Below are 27,396 nucleotides of genomic sequence, written 5' to 3'. Positions count from 1 at the left end.
ATTGTCTTCTCAGCTCTTCTCGAGGGTCTTGGCTGACCTCACTAAACCATCCAATCAGTTGTAGCGACGGGCAGTGTGCATAAAGGGTAGGGACTTAATCATTGCGAGCTTATGAACAGCACTTACTGGGAATTCCTCTTTCATTTGTAAGAATTGCAATCCCGATCACGAACCGGGTTCAGTTGGTTACCCGCACCTGTTGGTGTAGGGTAGACACACGCTGGTCTGTTCAGTGTAGCGCGTGTGCAGCCCCCGACATCTATGGGCATCACAGACCTGATATTGCTCGATCTCACATCGCTGATTCCCACTTGTCCCTCTAAGAAGCTGGATGTGGACCACTAGGGTAGCTAGTTAGCATGCCGGAGTCTTGGTCATTATCGGAATTAACGAGCCAAATCGCTCCACCAATTAAGAACGACCATGCACCACCACCCACAGAATCGAGAAAGAGCTTTCAATCTGTCAATCCTTTCTGTGTTCGGGCCGGGTGAGGTCTCCTGTGTTGATTCAAATTAAGACACAGGCTCCACTCCTGCTGGTGCCCTTCCATCAATTCCTTTAAGTTTCAACTTTGCAACTATACTACCCCTGGAACTCAAAGACTTTGTTTTCCCAAACACTTCGGCGGGTCATGGGAATAATGCTGCCAGATCGCCAGTTGGCATCATTTATGGTAGGAACTACGATGGTATCTGATCGTCTCCAAACCTCAAATTTTCATTCTTGATTATTGAAAACATTCTTGGCAAATGCTTTCGTTTTGGTTTGATTTGTGCCAGTCGAAGAATTTCACCTGCAACGGCGCAATACAGATGACCCTGGCAAGAATAATTAAAGTCAAGAAAAAAAAGGAGTCAAGAACAAAAAGGTAAAGAAATAAGCAAAGTGAAGAAGTGAACAGTCAAGAATAGTACAGTCAGGATAGAATAAACAGAGTACAATCAGTCAGGTATATTTACACGCCGCCTTGCTACACAAACTTGTCCATGCTGCTCCTGCTCGGCCTCAGCTGCAGGTGAAGAACTGTTCTGAAAAAGAAAAAAAAAATTGTCACATGTGTAAATGTGCCAGAGAATGCTTACCATTCTGAAGAGGTGAGTACTCACTTAACTTTCATTCCCACCATGTTCAGGGTCAAGACGCTCCTCGGAAGAAGATGATGATGACATTCTGATGAATGCAGCAAGAAAAAAGAGACAGAAATTATTAGTACATATAAGGCCGGCATCACACTAGAGAGTTTTACGGACGTATGAGAGGCGCAAAAACTACGCATTGCACACGGACCAATGATTCTCTATGGGGCAACTCCTATCTGCTGTATATTTCGTAGCCGTATTTTATGGCCATAGAAAATCGCAGCATGCTGCATTTGTCAGCGTATTGTGCAAAAAATCTGCCAATGAAAGTCAATGTGGGCGAGAAAAATACGTATTACACATGGACCAGCAGTGTGACTTGCGAGAAATACGCCAGACATCTCCAGGTGCAAGGAAATGTGCCAAGCCCTCAATCAGGAAGCTCAGACATGCTAATTAGCTGAAAAAGCCAGACAGACATCTCAGAAGTCTGGCGCTCGCCTCCACGGAGTTGCAAGCAGCATGGCAAATATCATAAATGTGGATATGCTCCTGGTCCTTGTCCAGGAAAGGCCCGAGATTTGGGACCAGCGTGATGCCAATTATGCAAACCGGTCAGGAAAAAGGCTACTTGGAGGAGCATTTGTGGGATCCTTTTCCCAAATTATGACCAGCGGCCACGTGAGGGACAGAGGCAACTAAGTAAGTATGGATCGCCCCCAGAGTAGGGCAATGGTGTACTCGGCACCGGGTCCTGCGGTTCGGGGAATGTCATGGTGGCTGACCCAGTCCGTGGCCCTCAGGGGTGTCCAGTAAAAGAGTTTATATATGGGCTAGGTGCAGTAAAGAACAAGGAGACAGGTTTGCAGTCTTTTACCTTGTTTACTGAAGACTTCAGATGGTATCCTCAGCCCAGGGCACCAGATGACAGGGCAGACAGAGTCCGGTCAGTCTGAAGGCAATTCCAGAGTCCCCTTATCCAGGTGGAAATCAGTAGCCTTCCTCTAGCGCCTGTGTGTTGTAGTACCTCCTTGCTGAGCTTCTCGGTAAGGTCCTCACAACTGTTGTAGATGTTCTAGATGTTATGTCTTCCTCTCTGTCCCCCAGATGGTATGGATAGGCCAAATGTGGAATTGACTGACCTGCCGGGTCTCTGGAGCAAGGCTTAGAGACAGTTGCTCCCTCTGTGTTCCTGGCTACCGGCTTCCGCGCCTCAGAAAGGAGCAGCTTGTTCCTGGCTGATCTCACTCTGGTATTTCTCTCCTGTGCTCTGCTTTCCTGCACATTCTCTGCAGTATGTTCACCTTTTAGTGTCTTTTCCCAGGAGTTGCAGCACTTCATGCCAGCAGAGCTCCTCTCCTTCTGTCTGCCTGACAGGAACTGAACTCCTTTTCCCTCCAGATCAGGATGTTAAATAGGGGAGTTCACCCTAAACAGGCTTAGAGCTCCCCCTTCTGGTCTGGAGCGTGAACATGTTGCATGTGTGTGATACCTGAATGTGGTTGTCTTTCATTGCCTTCAGACATGACATCACTTCTCCCCTGAAAGGATAATGACATCACTGCGACGACCAGGACACTGGGGCGCCGCACGTACACTCCTGATTATCAACTATTTCATATTACAAACTGCAGCAAGAACAATATTTGATCACAGTTATATTTATGTTAGCCTGATTTTGAATTAATATTGCAGCATTTCTGTAATGGTGCAGGACATGATAAAGGTGTTACGTACAACATTTATAGATGTTGCTTACAGTTAGCAAATTGACAATGACAGATTGGTAGATTGGTATAGAGGGGACAGAACCCTGTTCTTGTGTACTTACATTCTACAGTGTCCCCCTTTTATGGGATTGTGGTATTTGTGTTTATTTTGCTAATTGCAGATATTAAGTTAGCAATGCAGCTTAGTATAGGGCCTAGTAAAATCTGTGAAATAAATGACACCTTGTGTTACCAATGTGTACAATGTCCTTATACATTATTTATTCTCTGTCATTACAGTGGAAGATGTTATGAGACGTTGGAGAAGCATTTGGGACCAGTACCGAAGAGAAAGGCAGCAGCGGTCCAGGAGTGGCTCATCTGCTCCTGTCAAACGAAAATATATATATTTTGACCGGCTGTCCTTTCTGGATCCCAGTATGGATCTCAGACCGTAAGTACAAACCACACATCACAATACACATATGTTAGGAATGGGCATAGATGATTGTTGTCACGCTGCAGCAATGCAGGTATGTGCAGACTCCACTCCACGAAGGAGAGTGGGTGACAGAAAGCACAAGGTCTTAAGTTAGTTAGAGTGGCAGGTCCCTGGGACAACACCGCTCCCACCCCCACCTCAGAGGCGTCCACCTCTACAATAAATGGTTCCGATGGATCTGGTTGAATCAAAACAGGGACGGACATGAAACATTTTTTTAATGCCGAAAAGGCCGCTACAGCAGGAGCCGGCCAGTTCTTGACATCAGACCCTTTCTGAGTTAAATCTGTGAGGGGTTTGACAATCTGCAAAAACCCCTTTATACATTTTTGATAATAGTTTGCAAATCCTAAGAAATGCTGGATACCCTTAAGATCTTTAGGTTGCACCCAATCAACAATGGCCTGAACCTTTCTAGGGTCCATACGGAACCCCTCAGCAGACAAGATAAACCCCAGAAAGGATAATTCCCGAACAACAAATAAACATTTCTCAGGTTTAGCAAAGAGACAGTTCTCCCAGAGCCTCTGGAGAACTGCACGAAGATGACCTATGTGATCCTGCCTTGATTGATAAAATTCTGGAAAACTGCTGGCGCATTAGTCAGACCAAAAGGCATAACCAAATTCTCAAACTGTCCCTCTGAGGTGAGAAAAGCAGTTTTCCACTCATCCCCCTCACGTATACGGATAAGATTGTATGCCCCACGGAGGTCTAATTTAGAAAACCACTTGGCCCCAGACAGTTTGTTATACAAATCAGGGATAAGTGGGAGAGGATAAGTGTTCCTTACAGTAATCTTATTTAGCTCTCGGAAATCGAGGCATGGGCGCAGAACACCATTTTTTTTTTAACAAAAAAGAACCCAGCCGCCACAGGGGATACAGAGGGGCGAATGTGCCCTTTACGAAGACTCTCAGAGATGTATTCTTTCATGGCAGATCTCTCAGGTCCAGAAAGAGTGTATAAACGGGCCTTGGGCAATTTAGCATTAGAAATCAGGTCTATAGTACAATCAAATGGGCGGTGTGGTGGTAAAGCCTCAGCCTCTTTTTCCGAGAACACATCCTCAAAGTCTCTCAGGTACTCCGGAATACCCTCGAGACTCACGGATGACACAGACACCGAAATAAGGCAACATTTAGAACAATTAGGTCCCACTTTACAATATCCCGGAACCCCCAGTCAATAACCGGGTTATGTAGTTGTAACCATGGAAAACCTAACACCAGTCCAGCCGGGAGATTGTCCAGGACAAAGCATGACATACGCTCCTGGTGTAAGGCCCCCACCTTGAGGGTAAACTCCTCAGAGATTAAATTAACCCCATTCTTTGCGATAGGTGAAGAGTCGATAGCCACAAGTTTAATGGTAGTCTCCAGCCTCACTGTCCCTAACTTACAGGTGGCCACCAGTTTGGCGTCAATAAAATTCATGGAGGACCCGCAGTCCACAGAAGCCGAGGTAGCAAAAACACAGTCCATAACAGCTAGTTCCACTTTCAACAATATCTTTGAAAATGAAGAAAAAGGTACCTGTGAATCTGGGTGACCACCACGACAATCACCCAGATTCAGTCGCTTGTTAATCGGTGAGCAGGAATGACAGTCCATTTTCCAATGTCCGGGATCTCCGCAGTAGAAACAGAGTTTGCCAAGTCGCCGAAGTCTCCTCTCCTTTTCTTTGAGAGTGATGGCTCCCACTTCCATGGACTCAACAGGTGGCAAAGACTCTGGTTTACCAGGAAGAAAAGGAGCCTCCCGTTGCATGACTCCTCTCTCTCGTAACCTCCGATCCATGCGGACAGCCTGAGTCATGGCCTCTTCCAAGGAACTGGGTGAAGGATGGAGAGCTAGAGCATCCTTTAAATGTTCGGACAGTCCCCTCAGGAACAAACACCTGAGAGCTGAGTTGCTCCAGGAAATCTCTGAAGACCACCGCCGGAACTCCGAACAGTACCACTCGGCTGAGAGCTTACCCTGAGAGAGCCCCATAATAGTGTCCACTGCCAGTCTAACACTATCCGGTTCATCATATATCAGCCCCAGAGCATCAAAGAACATATTCACAGACATTCTTTCAGGGGCGGTCGGAGGTAAGGAAAATGCCCACGACTGCGGACCCTCTCGAAGTAAAGATATAACTATCCCCACCCACTGATTCTCATCCCCTGAAGATCGGGGTCTAAGGGAGAATAATAGTTTGCAACTCTCCTTGAACACGTGGAATTTTTTCTTCTCACCAGAGAACGTGTCAGGTAGTCTAACATAGGGTTCAGGAGAGTGCAGAAAAACATCAGTCATCTCACCTGACTTACTGACAGAGGAAGAGGAAAGACCCTGGACTATCTTAACTGTCTCTGCAAGTTCCCTCTGCACCTGCTTCTGAGAGGTAGTCAAGGTCCTATGCTCCATGGATAATGTCTACATCCTCTGTGTCAGGTTAGTTATGTGATCTACCAAGGTATGCAGCGGATCCATGACCAGAGAGAGAGAGAAAAAAAATTCTCTCTTTTAAATGTTTCAGGTCAGTGATAATGTCACGCTTCAGCAATGCAGGTATGTGCAGACTCCACGAAGGAGAGTGGGTGACAGAAAAAGAGGTCACACTTGCCACACCACAGCCCAGTGCACGCTACACTGCGCCACCAGGTGGCGACAGAGAGTGGTCAAAACAATCCAAGTCTGTAACAGTCAGTAATAGTGTTGAGCGATACCTTCCGATATCGGAAAGTATCGGTATCGGATTGGATCGGCCGATATTAAAAAAATATAGCCGATACCGATACCAATGCAAGTCAATGGGACAAAAATATCGGAATTAAAATAAACCCTTTCTTTCCTTGTAGGTTCATTCTACATGAAGGAAAACAACTAAGAATAATGTAGGATGTATTGGGGGAGGTGGCGGAGACATTAAAGGCATAGAGGTTTAGCCCAATCAAATAGAATAGCAGGATTTTTTTTTGATTTTTTTAAGACGTTCGGAGTTACAAAGATATTGACTATGTTAAGATTTTGTTTTATTTTGTCAGATATTGATGTTTCACTACTTCCATGCCCTTCACCTTCTTTTTTAATTCTCCGACACTTTCTTCTTCATCATCCTCAGCAACAGCATCTTTGACATCAACTTCTTCTGCACCTTATTCATCTTCTTCTTCATCTTCTACCTATTATTTTTTTTGTTACATTCTTCATATTCTTTTTATTAAACTAGTATTCTTCTTCATATTCTACTTCTTCATCATATTTTTATTTGTGACAGGCATTCCTGTAGTTGGTATCTATAACAGTTTGAAGATTACACCTTCCATTCTGCCTGTCACAAAAGAGTTACAACAGGATTTAACCGCGTTCAGTTAGGCCTGCAGCAGCAGGCTTTTTCCAGGGGCATCACAAGGAGGAACGGACTCACCCCCATACACTGCTTAGTTTTCTTCTGCTTATAATTTAGATAATATCTTTTGCTCTGATGTTTAGTCTTGTGCTTAATGTTCTTCTGCTCTTTGTTCTGCAGCCTCTTGTTCTTCTGCTTCTCGGTCTTCCGGGTCGTCATCTTTAGGGTCTTGAACTTGGAAATGTAGCAGAAGGTACAAGAAGGCTGAGAAAATGCCGATAACCAGCTGATGTAACTGGAACTCGGATGGCTACCCGAAGGTCCAAGAGCCAATGGAACTACCGAGGACCAGCTGACGTTACTGGAACCCGGTTACTAAGCAGGAGGTACCCGTGCCAGAAAGCACTACCAAGGACCACCTGACGTTGGTGGAACTCGGATACCCAGAAGGAGGCACCTAAGCCAAAGGCTCTGCCCGGAACCAGCTGACGGTACTGGAACCAGGATGGGGAGCAGAAGGTACAAGAGCAAAAGACACTGCCGAGAACCAGCTGACGGTACTGGAACCCGGATGGGTAGCCAAAGGTACAAGAGCCAATGGAACTACCGAGGACCAGCTGACATTACTGGAACCCGGTTACTAAGCAGGAGGTACCCATGCCAGAAAGCACTACCAAGGACCACCTAACGTTGGTGGAACTCGGATACCCAGAAGGAGGCACCTAAGCCAAAGGCTCTGCCCGGAACCAGCTGACGGTACTGGAACCAGGATGGGGAGCAGAAGGTACAAGAGCAAAAGACACTGCCGAGAACCAGCTAACGGTACTGGAACCCGGATGGGTAGCCAAAGGTACAAGAGCCAATGGAACTACCGAGGACCAGCTGACGTTACTGGAACCCGGTTACTAAGAAGAAGGTACCTGTGCCAGAAAGCACTACCAAGGACCACCTGACGTTGGTGGAACTCAGATACCCAGAAGGAGGCACCTAAGCCAAAGGCTCTGCCCGGAACCAGCTGACAATACTGGAACCAGGGGGACCTATTCAAGATTGTCCTCCTAGAGCCCCAACTAGCGGTGTTAGAGGCAAGGGTCAGCAGGGGGAGCAGAGTGTAGGCCGAAGCCTACACTGGATGCAGCTTAGTGTCTGTTGTGTCTGCGTGGCATTTGCAGGATAAGTTGCCGGCTACACAGCAGGGGAACAGCTAGAATTACTGAACCCCACTGACACTGTGGCGGGTGTTTTTCTCTGTGCAGCCAGCACTTCCGAGCACCAACTGGCGGTGTTAGAGCCCAGGGACAGCAGGAGGAGCAGAGTGTAGGCCGAAGCCTGCACTGGAGGCAGCTTAGTGTCTGTTGTGTCTGCGTGGCGTTTGCAGGACACGTTGCCGGCTACACAGCAGGGGAACAGCTGGAGTTGCTGAACCCCACTGACACAGTGGCGAGGCGAGTGTTTTTCTCTGTGCAGTCAGCACTTCTGAGCACCAACTGGTGGTGTTAGAGCCCAGGGACAGCAGGAGGAGCAGAGTGTAGGCCGAAGCCTGCACTGGAGGCAGCTTAGTGTCTGTTGTGTCTGCGTGGCGTTTGCAGGACACGTTGCTGGCTACACAGCAGGGGAACAGCTGACGTTACTGAACCCCACTGACACAGTGGCGAGTGTTTTTCCCTGTGCAGCCAGCAATTCCGAGCACCAACTGGCAGTGTTTGAGCCCAGGGAATCAAGGAGGAGCAGAGTGTAGGCCGAAGCCTGTGCTGGAGGCAGCTTATTGTCTGTTATATCTGCGTGGCGTTTGCAGACACATTGCCGGCTACACAGCAGGGGAACAGCTGACGTTACTGAACCCCACTGACACAGTGGCGAGTGTTTTTCTCTGTGCAGCCAGCACTTCCGAGCACCAACTGGCGGTGATAGTGCCCAGGGAATGAAGGAGGAGCAGAGTGTAGGCCAAAGCCTGCACTGGAGGCAGCTTAGTGTCTGCTGTGTCTGCGTGGCGTTTGCAGGACACGTTTCCGGCTACACAGCAGGGGAACAGCTGGCGTTACTGAACCCCACTGACACAGTGGTGAGTGTTTTTCTTTGTGCAGCCAGCACTTCCGAGCACCAACTGGCATTGTTAGAGCCCAGGCAAAGAAAGGAGGAGCGCAGTGTAGGCCGAGGCCTAATTGGAGCAAGTTGAAAGGGAACCTTTAACCCCCCCAGGCGTTTGTAGCTGAAAGAGCCATCATTTACAGCACTAATGCTGCAAAAGGAAAAGGTGGCTCTTTTTATTATGTTCGTTGCAAACGCAGAACTAGACACTTATGAAATGTGTCCCCTCACACCGTGAGACCGTCCCGGAGGTGGGACTTTCCTTCGTAATGGGACGCAGCACAGCCGTCATTCCTACCCCCTTGGCGACGTGCGCCACCTCCTCAGCGTTGTTTGATTCTGTCCCGGAGCCTGCTCTGTTATGTTATCCCTTGGCCATGCGCAGTTAGCGCTGCCTGTCTTCTGTCATCATTTGGTGTCAGGCTGGCTGCGCCAGGGGTCTATGGGCATGCGCAGTGCATATCTTCGCCTCTCACTCCTCTCCTTCCAGCTTCTTCAGACTGTGCGGCGTCACGGCAGTGGCATGCTATTAGGGATCAGCTGACGGCGCACAGTCTGAAGAAGGCGGAGGGAGATGAGTGAGAGCCTGAGGTGAAGATATGCACTGCGCATGCCCATGGATCCCAGGCCCGCAGTGTGATTAAATCAGAAGAGACTGCGAGGCTGAATCTCGGGCAGCGCGTCCGCACAGGCACAGGCAGCCTGACAACAAATTATATCAGAAGACGGGCAGCGGTAAGTGCACATGACCAAGGGATAACATAACAGCGCTGGCTACGGGACAGATTCAAACAATGCTGAGGAGGCGGCGCACGGCACCAAGGGGTTTGGAATGACGGCTGTGCTGCGTCCCATTACGAAGTAAAGTTCCACCTCCGGGACGGTCTCACGGTGTGAGGGGACACATTTTATAAGTGTTAAGTTCTGCGTGTGCAAGGAGCTAAACTAAAAGAGCTACCTTTTCCTTGTGCAGCATTACTGCTGCACAAGGTGGCTCTTTCAGTAACAAACACCTGGGCGGGGGACAGGTTTCCTTAAATTTCAGTAGTTGTGTCAGCGTGGCGGTCGCAGGACACATTGCCGGCTACACAGCTGGGGATCAGCTGACGTTACTGAAACCCAATAACACTGGGTCATGTGTTTTGACTGTGCAGCCTGCACTTCTGAGAATCAACTGGCGGTGTTGGAGCCCAGGGATTACAGTTCAGGTGGTAGAAACATGAACGCAACAGGAGACCTGGATACGGTAGCCAACCAATTATTTAATCTGGAAGAGGAGTGGCAAATTCCTGCGAGATCCAGGCCTCGTTCATTTTCAGAAAAGTAAGCTGGTCAACGTTATCGGAGGATAGTCGCATGCGACGGTCTGTTAGTACACCACCTGCGGTACTAAAGACGCGTTCCGATAATACACTAGCAGCAGGGCAAGCCAGCACCTCCAATGCATACTGGCTTAGCTCTGGCCATGTATCCAGCTTAGAGACCCAAAATTTGAAGGGGGAAGAGCCGTCTGGGAGTACAGTAAGAGGGCAAGACATGTAGTCTGTCACCATCTGACGGAAACGTTGCCTCCTGCTGACTGGAGCCATCTGTGATGGTGTAGACATGTGTGGCAGGCACACAAAACTGCCACAGTTGGGCTATACTGGTCTTGCCTTGTGCTGAGGCACTGATTCTGCTCCCTCTTTGTGCAGAGCTTCCTCCACTGCCTCGACGCACTGAGCTGCTTTGTAAAGCACTAGCAGCACTGCTCTCACTTGGACTGGAGAAGATGATGGAATTCACCAGTGTGTCTTGGTACTCCCGCATTTTACGCTCCCGGCTCAACGGTGTTATGAGGCTTTGTAAGTTGTCCCGGTAGCGAGGATCTAGGAGGGTGTACACCCAATAATCAGCCGTGTTGAGAATGTGGGTGATGGGGCGGTCATTTCTCAGGCACTGCAGCCTGTAATCAGCCATGTGCTGCAGACTGCCAACTGGCCAAGAAACGCTGTCCCCTGCTTGAGGCGTGATGTCTGCCTGCTCTGCATCACCCTACCCTCGCTCTACACACTGACTACTGGAGAATTGTGTAACTCCCTCCTCTGGACCGATGTCATCCTCCTCACAAAGTGTCCCCTGCCTAGGCCTTTGTGAGGAAACACGTAGCGCTGACTGTCCAGAAGCTGATGGATTTGGTGACTCCTCATCCTCCACCTCTTCCACAACATCATCCCTTAGCAGTTGCAGTGTTTGTTGAAGCAGGCAGATAAGGGTGACAGTCATGCTGACTAGTGCATCATCTGCACTCGCCATCCGCGTGGAATCATCGAAGGAACGCAAAACCTGGCAGACGTCCTTCATAGTGGCCCACTCAGTGGTTGTGAAGTCTGAACGGCGCGGAGTGCGACTTCTTTGCGCCTGATGCAGCTGGTACTCCATTACTGCTGGCTTCTGCTCACACAACCGCTCCAACATATGTAACGTGGAATTCCACCTGGTGGGTAGGTCACATATGATGCGATGTTCCGGAAGGCAGAATCGGCGCTGCAGAGCTGCAATGCGTGATCTTGCCATGCTGGAACGCCGCAAGTGAGCACACTCTAGGTGGACCTTGTGCAGCAGTGCATCAAGATCCGGATAGTTCCTCAAAAAACTCTGCACGACCAAGTTGAGCACATGTGCCAGACATGGGATGTGAGTGAGGTTGCCTAGGGCCAGAGCTGCCACCAGATTTCGGCCATTGTCACACACTACCATGCCTGGCTGGAGATTCGCTGGCACAAACCACATGTCGCTCTCCTGCTTGATGGCATTCCAGAGCTCCTTCGCTGTGTGGCTCCGATTCCCCAAAGAAATTAATTTCAAGAAGGCCTGTTGACGTTTGGCCACAGCTGTGCTCATGTCGGTCGTACAGCAGGTAAACGTTCACGGGTCCATGTGGAGGTGGACTGTGGCGGCTCCTGCAGCGATGATTCTGAGGAACTTGTGTATGAGGAGGAGTCAATGCGGACAGACTGGATTCCTGCAATCCTTGGAGTTGGCAGAACATGTCCTGCGCCACTAGCACGATCTGTACCCGGCTCAACAACATTAACCCAATGGGCAGTGAGGGAAATGTATCGCCCCTGTCCATGGTGACTGGTCCACGCATCGGTGGTTAGGTGGACCTTGCTACTGACGGCGTTCAGTAGTGAGTGTTTTTTGTGTCCCTCCACATGCTTGTGCAGGGCAGGGACGGCTTGCCTGCTGAAATAAAAGTGGCTGGGCACATTGTATTGTGGGACTGCCAATGCCATCAAGTTACGGAAGCTGTCAGTCTCCACCAGCCTGAATGACAGAATTTCAAGGGACAGTAGTTTTGCAATGCCAGCATTCGGAGCCTGTGCTTGGGGGTGGTTTGCCGAGAATGGCCACCTTTTCTCCCATGCCTGTGCTACCGATGGCTGTAGACTGGGCTGGGAGTGTGAGGATGACTGGGAACGTGGTGCTGCGGGTGGAATTACTGTGGGTCTCTGGACAACAGTGCCAGAGGTTCTTCCATGGCGATCCTGTGAGGAAGCCGAACCAGCTGTGTGTGAGCTGGAGGAAGAGGCAACAACACGAGCTGAAGACGTGGTAGGTGCCGCTGTTGGTTGACCTAGGTCTTCAGTGTGTTTTTGTAACTCCACCGCGTGCTTGGTCCACACATGTTTCCACATATTTGTGGTATTGAGGTTGCTGACATTTTTCCCTCTTTTGAATTTCTGATGACACACCTTGCATTTGACAAAGCAAATGTCATCTGCAACTGTGTCAAAAAAGGACCAGGCACTGCAAGTCTTGGGAGCACCCGTTTTGGCTTTTGGAAGAGGCGTGCTCCTAACGGGTGCCGAAGTGGAGGCTACAGGAACCGCAGTCTTCCCCCTCCCTCTCCCTCTTTTGCCCGTTCGGAGAATCTCTTCCTCAGAGCTGCTCCCACCACCTTCCTGTACCTCATGCCACGATGGGTCAAGGACCTCATCATCTTCACTACCCTCTGCCACCAACTGCTCCTCCTGGGTAGTCTCGTCAGCACAGTACGCACCAGAAAGTGGCACCTGAGTCTCATCATCAGATGCGTACTGCGGTGTGGTGACTGGAGGCACTGGCCCACCCGCCTCTTCGGAGTCAGAGAGATAAAGCTGTTGGGCATCACTGCACACTGCCTCTTCTTCCATTTCTCCAATGCTGCTTGGCTGGCCCCCTGTTTCCAAGCCAAGAGATTCAGAGAACAGAAGTAGAGATGGCTCCTGTCCTGGGCTCTCTGACTGCCTGGGCAATTTGGCAGGTGGTGAAGAGACAGATGGGTGCTCTCCAGTGCTCTGTGCCTGAGAGGATGTGGCACTAATTGAAGTCGATGCGTTAGCTGCCATCCATCCGACAACGGCTTCAATTTGTTCTTCACGCAGCAGCGGTGTACCGCGATCTCCTACAAAGCTGCACATGAAGGACTGCTCCCTGCTGAAACTGGGTGATGATGTGTCACCGGTGCCCGCAGCTCCGCGCCCACGCCCACGTGCCTTACTCCCTGCCCTCTTCATCTTGGTTGACTGATAAAGATAAGCAGAAAAGTACTACTAAGGGCTTAGTGTGATTATTCCTGAACAGCTCCTAACAGGTATAAGAATGTTATGGACCTGGTGGTTAGGAGCACCCGAAATGACCTGATGAGTAAACTAGAAATCGGGACAAGCTCTGGGAAAGTGGGAACTCTGCTGACCGCAAACCCTACTCCTATCATACACACTAGAAATAGCCGTCTGCTGACCGCAAACCCTACTCCTATCATACACACTAGAAATAGCCGTGGAGCATACCTAACTCTCCCTAGACGCCTCTTCACAGCCTAAGAGCTAACTACCCCTAAAGATAGAAATAAAAGCCTTACCTTGCCTCAGAGAAATTCCCCAAAGGAAAAGGCAGCCCCCCACATATATTGACTGTGAGTTAAGAGTAGAGTCACAAACACAGAAATGTAACAGGTTTTAGCAAAGGATGCCAGACTTCACTAAATAGTCGGAGGATAGAAAAGGGAACTATGCGGTCAGCACAAAAAACTACAAAAACCATGCAGAGTATGCAAAAAGACCCCCACACCGACTCACGGCGTGGAGGTGCCAACTCAGCACCCCCAGAGCTTCCAGCTAGCAAGGGAATATCATGATAGCAAGCTGGACTAGAATTTAGCAGTACTAAGAAATATATTCAGGAAGCAGTAACAACAAATGAACTAGCAATGACTTAGCTTCTGCTGGAGTAGACTGGTCCTCAGAGAAGTCCAAGAGAGATTTGAACCAATACTGAGACATTGACAGCTGGCATGAAGTAACAATCTGAGTGGAGTTAAATAGGGAAGCCAGCATAACAATAAACGAGGGCAGCTGATAAAACCAACCTCAGTGACCAGCAGTTCCGCTCAAAGCCACCAGAGGGAGTCCAAGAGCAGAATTAACCAAAGTACCATTCATGACCACAGGAGGGAGTCCGAGAACGGAATTCACAACAGTACCCCCCCCCCCTTGAGGAGGGGTCACCGAACCCTCACCAGGGCCCCCAGGCCGATCAGGACGAGCCAAATGAAAGGCACAAACTAAATCGTCAGCATGGACATCGGAGGCAACAACCCAGGAATTATCCTCCTGACCATAGCCCTTCCACTTAACCAGGTACTGAAGCTTCCGTCTCGAAATACGAGAATCCAAAATCTTTTCCACCACATACTCCAATTCTCCCTCAACCAACACCGGAGCAGAAGGATCAACGGAGGGAACCATAGGTGCCACGTACCTCCGCAACAACGACCTATGGAACACATTATGGATGGCAAAAGAAGCTGGAAGGACCAAACGAAATGACACAGGGTTGAGAATTTCAGAAATCTTATAAGGACCAATGAAACGAGGCTTAAACTTAGGAGAAGAAACCTTCATAGGAACATAACGAGAAGACAACCAAACCAAATCCCCAACAGGAAGTCGGGGACCAACACAACGACGGCGGTTAGCGAAACGTTGAGCCTTCTCCTGGGACAACGTCAGATTGTCCACTACGTGAGTCCAAATTTGCTGCAACCTGTCCACCACAGAATCCACACCAGGACAGTCAGAAGGCTCAACCTGCCCTGAAGAAAAACGAGGATGAAAACCAGAATTGCAAAAAAAAGGCGAAACCAAAGTAGCCGAACTAGCCCGATTATTAAGGGCGAACTCAGCCAATGGCAAGAAGGTCACCCAATCATCCTGATCAGCAGAAACAAAGCATCTCAGATAGGTTTCCAAAGTCTGGTTGGTTCGTTCGGTTTGGCCATTTGTCTGAGGATGGAAAGCCGAAGAAAAAGACAAATCAATGCCCATCTTAGCACAAAAGGACCGCCAAAACCTAGAGACAAACTGGGAACCTCTGTCCGACACAATGTTCTCCGGAATGCCATGCAAACGAACCACATGCTGAAAAAATAATGGCACCAAATCAGAGGAGGAAGGTAATTTAGGCAAGGGTACCAAATGGACCATCTTAGAAAAGCGATCACAAACCACCCAGATGACAGACATCCTTTGAGAGACAGGAAGATCTGAAATAAAATCCATGGAAATATGCGTCCAAGGCCTTTTCGGGACCGGCAAGGGCAAAAGCAACCCACTGGCACGAAAACAGTAGGGCTTAGCCCGAGCACAAGTCCCACAGGACTGCACAAAAGAACGCACATCCCGCGACAAGGAAGGCCACCAAAAGGACCTAGCCACCAAATCTCTGGTACCAAAAATCCCAGGATGACCAGCCAACACCGAGCAATGAACCTCAGAAATAACTGCTAGTCCATCTATCAGGGACAAACAGTTTCTCCGCTGGACAACGGTCAGGTCTATCAGCCTGAAACTCCTGCAGCAACCGCCGCAAATCAGGGGAGATGGCACACAGAATTACCCCCTCTTTGAGAATACCAGCCGGCTCAGGGACACCCAGAGAATCAGGCACAAAACTCCTAGAAAGGGCATCCGCCTTCACATTCTTAGAACCTGGAAGGTATGAGACCACAAAATCGAAACGGGAGAAAAACAGCGACCATCGAGCCTGTCTAGGATTCAACCGCTTGGCAGACTCGAGATAAGTCAGATTCTTGTGATCCGTCAAGACCACCACGCGGTGCTTGGCTCCCTCAAGCCAATGTCGCCACTCCTCGAATGCCCACTTCATAGCCAGCAGCTCCAGATTGCCAACATCATAATTACGCTCAGCAGGCGAAAACTTTCTAGAAAAGAAGGCACAAGGCTTCATCACAGAGCCATCAGAACTTCTTTGAGACAAAACAGCCCCTGCACCAATCTCAGAAGCATCAACCTCGACCTGAAAAGGGAGCGAAACATCTGGCTGACGCAACACAGGGGCCGAAGAAAAACGACGTTTCAGCTCCTGAAAAGCCTCAACGGCCGCAGAGGACCAATTCACCACATCAGCACCTTTCTTTGTCAAATCAGTCAAAGGTTTAACCACACTAGAAAAATTAGCGATGAAGCGACTGTAAAAATTAGCAAAGCCCAGGAATTTCTGAAGACTCTTCACCGATGTAGGTTGAGTCCAATCATAAATGGCCTGAACTTTAACAGGATCCATCTCGATAGTAGAAGGGGAAAAAATGAAGCCCAAAAAGGAAACCTTCTGAACTCCGAAGAGACATTTAGACCCCTTCACAAACAAGGAATTAGCACGAAGGACCTGGAATACCATTCTGACCTGCTTCACATGAGACTCCCAATCATCCGAAAAGACCAAAATATCATCCAAATATACAATCATGAATCTATCCAGATACTTTCGGAAGATGTCATGCATAAAGGACTGAAACACAGATGGAGCATTAGAAAGCCTGAATGGCATCACCAGGTACTCAAAATGGCCCTCGGGCGTATTAAATGCTGTTTTCCATTCATCGCCCTGTTTAATACGCACAAGGTTATACGCCCCTCTAAGATCTATTTTGGTGAACCAACTAGCCCCCTTAATCCGAGCAAACAAATCAGACAGCAGAGGCAAAGGGTACTGAAATTTGACCGTGATTTTATTGAGAAGGCGGTAATCTATACAGGGTCTCAGAGAACCATCCTTCTTGGCCACAAAAAAGAACCCTGCTCCCAACGGTGATGAAGACGGGCAAATATGCCCTTTCTCCAAGGACTCCTTTATATAACTCCGCATAGCGGCGTGTTCTGGCACAGATAAATTGAAAAGTCGGCCCTTAGGAAATTTACTACCAGGAATCAAATTTATAGCACAATCACAATCCCTATGAGGGGGTAGGACACTGGATTTGGGCTCATCAAATACATCCTGGTAATCCGACAGAAACTCAGGGACTTCAGAAGGAGTGGAAGAAGAAATTGACACCAACGGAACATCGCCATGTACCCCTTGACAACCCCAACTAGACACTGACATTGATTTCCAATCCAATACCGGATTATGAACCTGTAGCCATGGCAAACCCAACACGACCACATCATGCAAATTATGCAACACCAAAAAGCGAATATCCTCCTGATGTGCAGGAGCCATGCACATGGTCAACTGAGTCCAGTACTGAGGTTTATTCTTGGCCAAAGGCGTAGCATCAATTCCCCTTAGTGGAATAGGATACTGCAAAGGCTCCAAGAAAAAACCACAGCGCCTGGCAAACTCCAAGTCCATCAAATTCAGGGCAGCGCACAAATCCACAAATGCCATAACCGAGTAGGACGACAAAGAGCAAATCAGAGTAACAGACAAAAGAAATTTAGGCTGTACAGTACCAATGGTGGCAGACCTAGCGAACCGCTTAGTGCGCTTAGGACAATCAGAGATAGCATGAGTGGGGTCACCACAGTAAAAACACAGCCCATTCTGACGTCTGTGTTCTTGCCATTCAGTTCTGGTCAAAGTTCTATCACATTGCATAGGCTCAGGTCTCTGCTCAGAGGATACCGCCAAATGGTGCACAACCTTGCGCTCGCGCAAACGCCGATCAATTTGAATGGCCAAGGACATTGATTCATTCAGACCAGCTGGCGTGGGGAACCCCACCATAACATCCTTAAGGGCTTCAGAAAGACCCTTTCTAAAAATTGCTCTAAGGGCACACTCATTCCATTGAGTAAGCACAGACCATTTTCTAAACTTCTGACAATATACCTCCGCTTCATCCTGACCCTGACAGAAAGCCAGCAAGATTTTCTCTGCCTGATCCACTGAATTCGGTTCGTCATAAAGCAATCCAAGCGCCAGAAAAAACGCATCTACATTTAGCAATGCAGGATCTCCTGGTGCAAGGGAGAATGCCCAGTCTTGAGGGTCGCCACGCAACAAAGAAATAATAATTTCTACTTGCTGAATGGAGTCACCAGAGGAGCGGGGTTTCAAAGCAAGAAACAGTCTACAATTATTTTTGAAATTCAGAAACTTAGATCTATCCCCAGAAAACAAGTCAGGAATTGGAATTCCAGGCTCTAACATCGGATTCTGAAGTACATAATCTTGAATGCTTTGTACCCTTGCAGTGAGTTGTTCCACACAAGAGGACAGACCTTGAATATCCATATCTACACCTGAGTCCTGAACCACCCAGAGGTTAAAGGGAAAAGAGAGACAAAACACACTGCAAAGAAAAAAAATGGGTTCAGAACTTCTCTTATCCCTCTTTTGAGATGCATTAACACTTTGTTGGCCAGCTGTACTGTTATGGACCTGGTAGTTAGGAGCACCCGAAATGACCTGATGAGTAAACTAGAAATCGGGACAAGCTCTGGGAAAGTGGGAACTCTGCTGTGTTGTGAAATTGGATTCTGGGCTCCCCCGGTGGCCACTGGTGGAATTGAACTTGTGTGCATCATCCTCTCTGTTCACCTGTTCCCATCAGGATGTGGGAGTCTCTATATAACCTTGCTCCTCTGTCAGTTTCATGCCAGTCAACAATGTAATCAGAAGCCTTTCTTTGCATGTTCCTGCTACTAGACAACTCCCAGCTAAGTTGGACTTTCGTCCTTGTTTGTTTTTGCATTTTGTTCCAGTTCACAGCTGCTGTTTCGTTACTGTGTCTGGAAAGCTCTTGTGATCTGAAATTGCCACTCTGGTGTTATGAGTTAATACTAGAGTCTTAAAGTAATTTCTGGATGGTGTTTTGATAGGGTTTTCAGCTGACCATGAAAGTGCCCTTTCTGTCTTCCTGCTATCTAGTAAGCGGACCTCGATTTTGCTAAACCTATTTTCATACTACGTTTGTCATTTCATCTAAAATCACCGCCAATATATGTGGGGGCCTCTGTCTGCCTTTTGGGGAAATTTCTCTAGAGGTGAGCCAGGACTGTATTTTCCTCTGCTAGGATTAGTTAGTCCTCCGGCTGGCGCTGGGCGTCTAGGGATAAAACGTAGGCACGCTACCAGGCCACTGTTAATTGTGCGGCAGGTTTAGTTCATGGTCAGTTTAGATTCCATCTTCCAAGAGCTAGTTCTTATATATGCTGAGCTATGTTCTCTCGCCATTGAGAATCATGACAGTTTGACTGGCCAAAAAGGGTTAAATTATTGGCTGAGAAAGGAGAGAAAAAAGAAGTCTGCTGAAATTTTTTTTTTTTTTCTCTAGTTCTGAGTGTGCTCATAATTGAATCACTTGCTAGTCTGCCTATACTGCAGCCTTCCTCTCTTTCTCTCCTTCTAATCCTTGAATGGCTCTGTGTTCACCTGTTTGAAATGGATCTTCAGAGTGTAGCTACAGGTTTGAATAATCTCGCCACGAAGGTACAAAATTTGCAAGATTTTGTTGTTCATGCACCTATGTCTGAACCTAGAATTCCTTTGCCTGAATTTTTTTCAGGGAATAGATCTTGCTTTCAAAATTTTAAAAATAATTGCAAATTGTTTTTGTCCCTGAAGTCTCGCTCTGCCGGAGATCCTGCACAGCAGGTCAGGATTGTAATTTCCTTGCTCCGGGGCGACCCTCAAGATTGGGCTTTTGCATTGACACCAGGGGATCCTGCGTTGCTCAATGTGGATGCGTTTTTTCTGGCCTTGGGGTTGCTTTATGAGGAACCTCATTTAGAGCTTCAGGCAGAAAAAGCTTTGATGTCCCTATCTCAGGGGCAAGATGAAGCTGAAATATACTGCCAAAAATTCCGTAAATGGTCTGTGCTTACTCAGTGGAATGAGTGCGCCCTGGCGGCGATTTTCAGAGAAGGTCTCTCTGATGCCATTAAGGATGTTATGGTGGGGTTCCCTGTGCCTGCGGGTCTGAATGAGTCCATGACAATGGCTATTCAGATCGATAGGCGTCTGCGGGAGCGCAAACCTGTGCACCATTTGGCGGTGTCTACTGAGAAGACGCCAGAAAATATGCAATGTGATAGAATTCTGTCCAGAAGCGAGCGGCAGAATTTTAGACGAAAAAATGGGTTGTGCTTCTATTGTGGTGATTCAACTCATGTTATATCAGCATGCTCTAAGCGTACTAAGAAGCTTGACAAGTCTGTTTCAATTAGCACTTTACAGTCTAAGTTTATTCTATCTGTGACCCTGATTTGTTCTTTATCATCTATTACCGCGGACGCCTATGTCGACTCTGGCGCCGCTTTGAGTCTTATGGATTGGTCCTTTGCCAAACGCTGTGGGTATGATTTGGAGCCTTTGGAAGCTCCTATACCTCTGAAGGGGATTGACTCCACCCCATTGGCTAGTAATAAACCACAATACTGGACACAAGTAACTATGTGTATTAATCCAGATCACCAGGAGATTATTCGCTTTCTGGTGCTGTATAATCTACATGATGTTTTGGTGCTAGGATTGCCATGGCTGCAATCTCATAACCCAGTCCTCGACTGGAAAGCTATGTCTGTGTTAAGCTGGGGATGTAAAGGGACTCATGGGGACGTACCTTTGGTTTCCATTTCATCATCTATTCCCTCTGAGATTCCTGAATTCTTGTCTGACTATCGTGACGTTTTTGAAGAACCCAAGCTTGGTTCACTACCTCCGCACCGGGAGTGCGATTGTGCCATAGATTTGATCCCGGGTAGTAAATACCCTAAGGGTCGTTTATTTAATCTGTCTGTGCCTGAACACGCTGCTATGCGAGAATATACAAAGGAGTCCTTGGAAAAGGGACATATTCGTCCTTCGTCATCTCCCTTAGGAGCCGGTTTTTTCTTTGTGTCTAAGAAAGATGGCTCTTTGAGGCCGTGTATTGATTATCGGCTTTTGAATAAAATCACGGTTAAATATCAATATCCGTTACCACTGCTGACTGATTTGTTTGCTCGTATAAAGGGGGCCAAGTGGTTCTCTAAGATTGATCTCCGTGGGGCGTATAATTTGGTGCGAATCAAGCAGGGGGATGAGTGGAAAACCGCATTTAATACGCCCGAGGGCCACTTTGAGTATTTGGTGATGCCTTTTGGTCTTTCAAATGCCCCTTCAGTCTTCCAGTCCTTTATGCATGACATTTTCCGCGATTATTTGGATAAATTTATGATTGTGTATCTGGATGATGTTCTGATTTTTTCGGATGACTGGGACTCTCATGTCCAGCAGGTCAGGAGGGTTTTTCAGGTTTTGCGGTCTAATTCCTTGTGTGTGAAGGGTTCTAAGTGCGTTTTTGGGGTTCAAAAGATTTCCTTCTTGGGATACATTTTTTCCCCCTCTTCCATCGAGATGGATCCTGTCAAGGTTCAGGCTATTTGTGATTGGACGCAACCCTCTTCTCTTAAGAGTCTTCAGAAATTTTTGGGCTTTGCTAACTTTTATCGTCGATTTATTGCTGGTTTTTCTGATGTTGTTAAACCATTGAGTGATTTGACTAAGAAGGGTGCTGATGTTGCTGATTGGTCCCCTGATGCTGTGGAGGCCTTTCGGGAGCTTAAGCGCCGCTTTTCTTCCGCCCCTGTGTTGCGTCAGCCTGATGTTGCTCTTCCTTTTCAGGTTGAGGTCGACGCTTCTGAAATCGGAGCTGGGGCGGTGTTGTCGCAGAGAAGTTCCGACTGCCCCGTGATGAGACCTTGTGCTTTTTTTTCCCGTAAATTTTCGCCCGCCGAGCGGAATTATGATATTGGGAATCGGGAGCTTTTGGCCATGAAGTGGGCTTTTGAGGAGTGGCGTCACTGGCTTGAGGGGGCCAGACATCAGGTGGTGGTATTGACTGACCACAAAAATTTAATTTACCTTGAGTCTGCCAGGCGCCTGAATCCTAGACAGGCGCGCTGGTCGTTGTTTTTCTCTCGGTTTAATTTTGTGGTGTCATACCTACCGGGTTCTAAGAATGTTAAGGCGGATGCCCTTTCTAGGAGTTTTGAGCCTGACTCCCCTGGTAATTCTGAGCCCACAGGTATCCTTAAGGATGGAGTGATATTGTCTGCCGTTTCTCCAGACCTGCGGCGGGCCTTGCAGGAGTTTCAGGCGGATAGACCGGATCGTTGCCCACCTGGTAGACTGTTTGTTCCTGATGATTGGACCAGTAGAGTCATCTCTGAGGTTCATTCTTCTGCGTTGGCAGGTCATCCTGGAATCTTTGGTACCAGGGATTTGGTGGCAAGGTCCTTCTGGTGGCCTTCCCTGTCACGAGATGTGCGAGGCTTTGTGCAGTCTTGTGACGTTTGTGCTCGGGCCAAGCCTTGTTGTTCTCGGGCTAGTGGATTGTGGTTGCCCTTGCCTATTCCGAAGAGGCCTTGGACGCACATCTCGATGGATTTTATTTCGGATCTGCCTGTTTCTCAGAAGATGTCTGTCATCTGGGTGGTGTGTGACCGTTTCTCTAAGATGGTCCATTTGGTTCCCTTGCCTAAGTTGCCTTCTTCTTCCGAGTTGGTTCCTCTGTTTTTTCAAAATGTTGTTCGTTTGCATGGTATTCCGGAGAATATCGTTTCTGACAGAGGGACCCAATTCGTGTCTAGATTTTGGCGGGCATTCTGTGCTAGGATGGGCATAGATTTGTCTTTTTCGTCTGCTTTCCATCCTCAGACTAATGGCCAGACCGAGCGGACTAATCAGACCTTGGAGACATATTTGAGGTGTTTTGTGTCTGCGGATCAGGATGATTGGGTTGCTTTTTTACCATTGGCGGAGTTCGCCCTCAATAATCGGGCCAGCTCTGCCACCTTGGTGTCCCCGTTTTTCTGTAATTCGGGGTTTCATCCTCGATTTTCCTCCGGTCAGGTGGAATCTTCGGATTGTCCTGGAGTGGATGCTGTGGTGGAGAGGTTGCATCAGATTTGGGGGCAGGTAGTGGACAATTTGAAGTTGTCCCAGGAGAAGACTCAGCTTTTTGCCAACCGCCGTCGTCGTGTTGGTCCTCGGCTTTGTGTTGGGGACTTGCTGTGGTTGTCTTCTCGTTTTGTCCCTATGAGGGTTTCTTCTCCTAAGTTTAAGCCTCGGTTCATCGGCCCGTACAAGATATTGGAGATTCTTAACCCTGTGTCCTTCCGTTTGGACCTCCCTGCATCTTTTTCTATTCATAATGTTTTTCATCGGTCATTATTGCGCAGGTATGAGGTACCGGTTGTGCCTTCCGTTGAGCCTCCTGCTCCGGTGTTGGTTGAGGGTGAGTTGGAGTACGTTGTGGAAAAGATCTTAGACTCCCGTGTTTCCAGACGGAAACTCCAGTATCTGGTCAAATGGAAAGGATACGGTCAGGAGGATAATTCTTGGGTGACTGCCTCTGATGTTCATGCCTCCGATCTTGTCCGTGCCTTTCATAGGGCTCATCCTGATCGCCCTGGTGGTTCTGGTGAGGGTTCGGTGCCCCCTCCTTGAGGGGGGGGTACTGTTGTGAAATTGGATTCTGGGCTCCCCCGGTGGCCACTGGTGGAATTGAACTTGTGTGCATCATCCTCTCTGTTCACCTGTTCCCATCAGGATGTGGGAGTCTCTATATAACCTTGCTCCTCTGTCAGTTTCATGCCGGTCAACAATGTAATCAGAAGCCTTTCTTTGCATGTTCCTGCTACTAGACAACTCCCAGCTAAGTTGGACTTTCGTCCTTGTTTGTTTTTGCATTTTGTTCCAGTTCACAGCTGCTGTTTCGTTACTGTGTCTGGAAAGCTCTTGTGATCTGAAATTGCCACTCTGGTGTTATGAGTTAATACTAGAGTCTTAAAGTAATTTCTGGATGGTGTTTTGATAGGGTTTTCAGCTGACCATGAAAGTGCCCTTTCTGTCTTCCTGCTATCTAGTAAGCGGACCTCGATTTTGCTAAACCTATTTTCATACTACGTTTGTCATTTCATCTAAAATCACCGCCAATATATGTGGGGGCCTCTGTCTGCCTTTTGGGGAAATTTCTCTAGAGGTGAGCCAGGACTGTATTTTCCTCTGCTAGGATTAGTTAGTCCTCCGGCTGGCGCTGGGCGTCTAGGGATAAAACGTAGGCACGCTACCCGGCCACTGTTAATTGTGCGGCAGGTTTAGTTCATGGTCAGTTTAGATTCCATCTTCCAAGAGCTAGTTCTTATATATGCTGAGCTATGTTCTCTCGCCATTGAGAATCATGACACTGCTGACCGCAAACCCTACTCCTATCATACACACTAGAAATAGCCGTGGAGCGTACCTAACTCTCCCTAGACGCCTCTTCACAGCCTAAGAGCTAACTACCCCTAAAGATAGAAATAAAAGCCTTACCTTGCCTCAGAGAAATTCCCCAAAGGAAAAGGCAGCCCCCCACATATATTGACTGTGAGTTACGAGGAAAGTCACAAACACAGAAATTAAACAGGTTTTAGCAAAGGAGGCCAGACTTCACTAAATAGTCAGAGGATAGAAAAGGGAACTATGCGGTCAGCACAAAAAACTACAAAAACCACACAGAGTATGCAAAAAGACCCCCACACCGACTCACGGCGTGGAGGTGCAACTCAGCACCCCCAGAGCTTCCAGCTAGCAAGGGAATATCATGATAGCAAGCTGGACTAGAATTTAGCAGTACTAAGAAATATATTCAGGAAGCAGTAACAACAAATTAACTAGCAATGACTTAGCTTCTGCTGGAGTAGACAGGTCCTCAGAGAAGTCCAAGAGAGATCTGAACCAATACTGAGACATTGACAGCTGGCATGAAGTAACGATCTGAGTGGAGTTAAATAGGGAAGCCAGCATAACAATATACGAGGGCAGCTGATAAAGCCAACCTCAGTGACCAGCAGTTCCGCTCAAAGCCACCAGAGGGAGTCCAAGAGCAGAATTAACCAAAGTACCATTCATGACCACAGGAGGGAGTCCGAGAACGGAATTCACAACATAAGAAACACTAATTTTCTAAAGTGTGGACTAGACTTTAATATGAGCTAATGTGGCCTACACAACTGTAAAGTGGTGTGTTTGGTGAACTTTATTATTTATTTATTTATTTTTTTGCAGAAATGACTACAGAGCGATGTGCGCTCACACAGAGACCGTGCAGACAGCCGTAAACGGCTCTGCAAGGCCAAACAAAGCTCCTCAATGTAATCCTATGTAGTGTTTTTCCACAATTTAGCTGGATACGGGTGGAAAGCCACTAATAGGAAATATTTGTAAAAATGTGCAGCAGGTTGCACTAATTGCAAAAAAGGACAATGGATTTAACGGTATGAGGCAGTGACGCACCCTGAGCTTACTGCAACTGGCTGTGGCTGCGGACAGACTACAGAGCGATGTGCACTCACACGGAGACCGTGCAGACAGCCGTAAATGGTGCTGCCAGGCCAAAAAAAGCTCCTCTATGTAATCCTATGTAGTGTTTTTCCACAATTTAGCTGGATACGGGTGGAAAGCCACTAATAGGAAATATTTGAAAAAATGTGCAGCAGGCTGCACTAATTGCAAAAAAGGACAATGGATAGAACGGTATGAGGCAGTGACGCACCCTGAGCTGAATACAACTTGCTGTGGCTGCACACAGACTACAGAGCGATGTGCACTCACACAGAGACCTTGCAGACAGCTGTGAACAGCGCTGCAAGGCAAGGTTTTCACATATTGGTTGCTAAATTAGCCTTGGTAAAGCACAATGAAGCAAATCGCTATCTCTAAACTGGCCCTTAGTCAGAACACAGCGTCCTGTCCCTAACTGAATTCACAGCAGAGTGAGCCCTAAATGGCGGCAGCGACTTTTATAGTGCATAATGACATCATTTCAGCAGCCAATCACAGCCATGCCAGTACTTCCATGCCCACCATGCAGAACAGGATGTGCCCACACTTCTAATCAGTCCTCATTGGCTGAATTTGGGCAGTTTGAATTCCGGGAACTTCCGGTATCCGATATACAGAAAGTATCGAAACTCGGTATCGGAATTCCGATACCACAAATATTGCCCGATACTTGCGGTATCGGAATACTCAACACTAGTTTGTAAGCGTATAGTTTAAAGGGGAAAACAGAACTCGTGGTCAAAAATACAAGCCGAGGGTCCGAACTAGCCAAGAGCAAAGGTACCAGAGACGTGAGACAGAGAACGGAGTCAGAGTAAGCCAAAAGGTTAAAAAGCCAGACAGACGTGTGGTAACAAAGACGGGAAACAGGAGACAAAGTCAAAGTTTTAGCCGAGTCACAAACGGAGGGGATACACACCAGAGTCAAACTAGGTCGGGTACAGGAGACAGGTCTGGTACAGGTAAGGGATGTCAGAGGCAAAAGGAACACAGAGATTTCACAGGTAGCAGTCCTAGCAAGCCCAAAACTATCACTGACACAAGCTGCCAGCAAGAGCACCAAGAAATAGCCACTCCCAAGTCAAAGAGAGGCAGGAATAGTTAACCCCATCATGACCAGGACGGAGCAGGAGAAACATGGCAAAATCCAACTTGGATCATGATGACAATTGTAATTTTTTTTTTTTTTTAACTTTTTAAAATTACAGAACTCAATCCAACCTCACTGAGAGGGAGACAACAGGTTCAGATTCAGAGTCACTCATAGATCCTGTTGGTAAAGGAGAAGAGGTGGCTGGACCATCTATGGCTCCTTCTAGGATTCTCCCTCCAGATCCATCTTTGGATGCCCCTCAGGTTTCTCATCCACCTGGTTCTGATGTTGCAGCACCACCCACAGATGCCCCAGCTTCACTGATGCCTGAAGATACTGGCCACAGCAGCAGCCCAACTTTTCCTCTTGAGGCCTCACCACAGCCTGCTGTGACCTCATGCCGTGGCCGCAGAAGGAGAGAGATTACAGCAAGCAGAAGAAATGTGGACACTGGTGTCTTAAATTATTTGGCCAGGGCTACTCAGGATAAGGGTGAGGAGTCATTTGCGCGTAGCCTGGCTCGGTATCTCCGTCCCATTCTCCGTGAGGTGAGGCTACGTGTGAGAGGGTGCATGCACACCCCCAAGATCCTTCTTAATGCATGCACACCCCCAAATGACCCTAACAATTTGTTTGAGTACATTGAGAGTGGGCAGATGTCACCATCTAACCTCTTACGTATGCCAAGAAATCAACCAGTGCATGCTCAAGAGGCATCTGCAGCACCTCCACGTGGCCCTACACCTCAACCCTATCCCCAACAGAACCCACCAATGTCAACTAATTACCCAATGGCATCCTTACACCAACCTTACCAATATGGCCACTTGTCTAGACCCAGTGTTGGAGGCTGGTCCCAACCTGGGTTTGGACGACATGGTCATAGTGGTGGGGGTTATCACACACACGACATATATTATCGTCATGATGCCCATAGTA

This window comes from Ranitomeya variabilis, chromosome 5 (assembly GCF_051348905.1).
Source record: "Ranitomeya variabilis isolate aRanVar5 chromosome 5, aRanVar5.hap1, whole genome shotgun sequence".
NCBI classification, from domain to species: domain Eukaryota; kingdom Metazoa; phylum Chordata; class Amphibia; order Anura; family Dendrobatidae; genus Ranitomeya; species Ranitomeya variabilis.
The sequence above is the reverse complement of the archived record's forward strand: the minus strand, read 5'-3'. Positions refer to the sequence as shown.